The following is a 5188-nucleotide window of genomic DNA, read 5'->3' on the forward strand; positions in this document are numbered from 1 at the left end:
GTGTATTCAATTTAAATGCAATTTGCTGAAATGTAAAGTAGCGTGAGGGGTGTGGATAATTTATATTTAAGATGTAGATATCAAACTCCAAGATTTAATTAATGAATTTTATTAATTTTATTAATGATGTTGGTAGCCTAATATTTTAGCTGTTAATAAAATTTACAGAAATTTAATTTTGCAAATATTTTTTTTATATTTTTACATTATCAAAACAAACATTGAAACATAAATAATTTCTTTCAATAAAAAATTCTATTTGCTTTCAGCTATTTAAACTCAATTTTCTGAGATATTTTTATGTTAACTGCTAAGGATTTCCTTTGTATTTGTACAAAATTAAATTTAAAATTCAAATTTTCAAAACAACTTTTTTTAACACATTTCTACTTTATTACAGGAACTCAAAAAGGATATGTGTCGTCCTTGTACAAATGTGTTTTCCGTTGGTTTGAGACAGAATGCAAATGAGAAGTTCTAAGAAAGTTTTTCAATTATACCGATAAGTGCTTGCTAGTAAACACGTCAATACAACACACTGTGGAAGGATAACATTTTGAAAAGGACTTCTTCAAATAAAGTTTAATGCTTTTTTGAGATATCTTATGTCATGTAAACTACGGTGTATTTGTTGGATAGTATAAAGTAGACTTATTTAAATTTCAATATACATAAAATATAAAAATAGATACTTTAATAATCAATGTATAATATAATAAAAATTCCATACTTAAGAAACTAGAGTTATTCTCTTAAAAAATAAATAATTTAAAAATAAATAACATGATATATAAACCGGCCAAATCTTTACTCATATCTTGTATTTAAGGGATTTTAGCATGAATTATATAGATTAAAGCTCGCAATAAGCTTAAAAATTTTGACCACACATTTGTATAGCAATTAAAAAATATGTTCAATGCCTTTCTCTTTAAAAGATTTCTTTATTTTTTAAGGGATTTAGGTAACTACTAAGAATTATTAAGAGTTAAAATTACCAAATCAAAAATCGAAGAAATAATTTTCCAAAGTATTTGATTAAGTACTTAAAAACCTATGATATCACTAAATCAAAAATCTGCAAGAATAAATTTCTGTTTTATGTTTTATGGTTATGATACTTAATGGAAACCTTTTAATTCGTTTATTTGTTGTAGGTATCGAGTTAGTATTCTTAAGCATGTTACCAGCAAGAGCACTTAATTTCCAATGTCATGTTTTTACGGCGCTGTCTCTAAAGAACTCTATCTACATTTCCTTTCGGCTCGCGAGTTTCGGTTCTCACTGCTAGGCAGCTTGCAATAATTAGTAAGCAACACAAGTCCTTAAAATCTTCATACTATATATAAGTATGCATTTATTTTTTGAGATAAAGCCTTAATAGTATAGTCGAAATGCATTATATATGTGTATCAGCGACCTATTATCGTCTCTTATATCTCAAATACATACCTTCAGTTATGGGTCATTATTGGATTTTGAATTTATCTAATTATGTCACAATAAGTCTTATAATCTCATTCTATCTATGTAGTTTCTTTACACGGCATTTTATTGGACTCGTTGCTATATTGATTAATATCTAATTTAGACTAATTGAACTTCATTTATTGAAATGGTTTACTAATTATTTCCAAAATTTATTTCGATATAGTAAATTTTTAAATAGTTTTTTAAGCCAATGTGGTCAATATCAAATCACCATAAATCCAAGGTGCCGTTGAAATAATTAGTATATATCTAAGTAATTAATATATATATAATTAAATATAAATGTAATTATATAACATAAATATTTTTAATATCTTATTAGAAATATCTAACGATCTCATTTGTTCATTAAAGCTCTAGCATTTATTCTTTTATTAATTTTTTATATACATAATTTATTTTAAATTGGTTGTACTTCGATAAGAGCTGGCGTTATTCAATAAATGAGAAAAAAATCAAAAAAAGAAGTTCCATTTTTAAAAATGGGGTACCAGTGAAGTCGACCTAGAACAATCCGATGAAAACTCATCTAGATTATATTTACACCGTCACATTACTACTACTACTATTATCTATTTCTCCAAGTGTGGCATAGAGCCTCAATAAATCTGTCTCGATTTGGTGCTTCTCTGTAGATGTCGTTGTATGTATATTGTGCTTCAGCTAGCTCAATTTCGTCCGTTCTTCTCCACGTTTTCGCTGACTCAGAGAGCTGGTTTTTGTGAATCACGCGACACTTAGTATTCTTGTAAGCTCCTTTTTGATATATTTTGAATCCAGTTTCTGCACAGCAGTTTTAAAATTTTTGTCCTTATATTGTTGTTTTTATCAATCAGTATTACATACATGGAAAGGGATTTGATGCGCAAACTCCCCTATCCATTAAATTATATCTGACCATTTTGTAATAAATATAATAGATTTTATTCAAATAAATATTTTTAAATGAATTTTGAATAAGTTTTCAAGAATTCCTCTTTTAATAATTCTATATTAACGGCATTATCGCCAAAAAATTATAAAATTTTAAATGAAATATTAACTCATTATTAAATATTTGAACTCATTTAGCCGGTTTAGACCACAATTTCCCATCAAAAAATTTTATTCGAGTTTAAACTAGTTTAGTATAAGACACAACCTTATTCACATTGCTTTCATAAGGCTTAAAATATCGCTTTCCGATAATTCGACATGGTTTTTAATAGAAAGATCTTGTAAGAAGTGTAGCACGGTTTTCTGGTAAGAATACTCATTTGCACAAAAAACAAAAGCTTCAGAAGTGGTGCCTCTTTCTAAAACTAGCTACAAAAATTGCCGTTTAGAATTGCAATAAAGATTGCAGTGAGTAGTTACTTCATTACCTATAAGCCAATGTGCGATTACAAGAGAGTTTATATTACCAATTTTCCAGTGCTGGATAGGTTAATAGGCGACTAGACTCGTTGTGTGTTGGCGCAAAGTGAACTCACTTTATCATTTTGTTTGGAATTTTTTAAGAATATTTCTTTTAAGTATTTTTATATTTTGTATTAATGTTAAATACATTATTTTAATTTAAGCAAAGATCCATGGGAATTATTTTTATAATAAAATATTACTTCGGTCATACTTTTAGTGACTAGCTAACGCGCCATATTCAACACATTGGTTACGTCCATGTATATATGATTAAAATATTAATAAATATAAAGATATTAAATAGAATTCGTTATACAGGGTTCTGATATTTCAGAATTCACAAGATTTTCATAAGATTTTGAGGATTTGTTATACTATTTTTTACTACTTTTCTATAAATTTAGTTTAATTAAATTTCTGCTTCCAGAAATTGTTATTTAACATACACAATTTATATAAAGTATAATATGAATTGTTTCAAAATTAAACTCACCAAAGCATTACATAATACAATCAATGTCCATCCATCCATCCATAAAGGAATAACGACAAACCATACAATTCTACTTTATACGCTATTTGTGAGACTCTTTTGATTATGAAAACCATGACGCAGAAATATCCTCAGTGTCTGCTACAATAGCTTCAACGGCCAGAATAATAGAGTAGCGGGCACACTTCAATTTTGTAAAAACCAAAAATCAATTTCATTTTTAAAAATTGATTTCCCAATTTTCCGCCACACATATTCGCACATTCACAAAGGAAAATTAAACATGAACCCAAAAGTAATGAAAAATTTTGTGGCAAATTGCCTTGCGGTTATGACTAACGTCAACGAAAAGTTTGAAAAGTGTGAAAATTTGCTCATAACTGAATACCAAAAATAACATAAATAAAAAAGAAAAATATTTTTAGTCAAAGTCAAACACGAAAGGACACTTTGGACCTAAATCCCAGACAAAATAACTGATGACGGCCAACTCCAGCATTCTCAACATTCCCAGCGTCTGAGCATTCTTATCTAGAAAGAATTTTGACAATCTTTTCAAGAACAAACGAAAGTTTTGTCACAAAGCGAAATATTTGCAAAATATACTTTCAAACAAATTTTGACTATGAAAATCACTGACCTTGGATACTCACTCGTGGCCTAATATCAACACTGGATAGATAAACTTATGGTATACGTTCGTTTGTAGAGAAAGGTAAATGTGCCCACAAAATGGGTACCTATTCTTCATGCTTTTCTCTGCAGTTTTCATTAAATTTTCTTAACGTATATTTCACAATCACATTTTATTCTTTATTCGACAAATTTGTGACCCAACATTGGGATAAACTGGGACCGTAATGCAATAATAACATAAATACAAAGCCACTTTTAAACTTAATGGACTATTCAGTCTAAGTGTGTAAAATAGAAATAAAAGTGAAGAGCGCCGTAAAAATGGACAAATCGCCTATGCTAACATTGAAGAACTCCGCGAGTAATGGTAATTTTCTTCCTCCAGCCAGACGGTCATTTCGGGATCGCATTGGCTTTTCTTAACGTTAATATCACAAAAGTATAAATAACTAACTTAAAATATTTGCTATTAGAATAAAGCGATTAATTGAGTTGAAAAGGTTGAGTTTATTTTTCTTATTTGCTGTGCTCTCCTTGCCTTTGGAATCCTAAGTAAATTCTACACCATGTCACGTAAAAGGCGACCAGTAATTTTTTATGCTGGCGTTGCGACCCATTTGAGAGCAAGATAAATTACGTACTACTCCGCCGGCTGTAATTGTGTTCTTGAGATGTTTAATATGAAATTAGATTCTGAATTGAATTGAATTTTATAAATTAATTTTGTGCTTGGTTTAGCCACACTTGGGAATGAATTATGCATGGAGCTTGGAACACATGTGCTAAAAACTTTCGTGAAAATTCAAATATTTCATTTAAAACCACAGAAATAATTTAAAATTTCTTATTCAATTCAATAATTTCTTTGTTATTCATGTAAGCATAAAGTGATTTGGTTTATAGATCAAACGAGTATTAACACGAGTATTAAAATACTGATAAGCAGATAAAGTAAAGATATTGTATTTAATATCTTAACAATATCTTTTAAAGATATATTCAAATAAATAGTCCTAGTATAAACAATCACTTGTGTAGCATTAATGGCACCTACCTCTTAATATTTTTATGTTAAATGCTTAATCCCCAAATTGTATCTAGATTACGTTGGGTTGAGAGAATAACTGTCAATACTTTCCATCGGAGACATCTATTGCCCATTGTGAC

This window comes from Teleopsis dalmanni, chromosome 2 (assembly GCF_002237135.1).
Source record: "Teleopsis dalmanni isolate 2A chromosome 2, ASM223713v2, whole genome shotgun sequence".
NCBI lineage: Eukaryota > Metazoa > Arthropoda > Insecta > Diptera > Diopsidae > Teleopsis > Teleopsis dalmanni.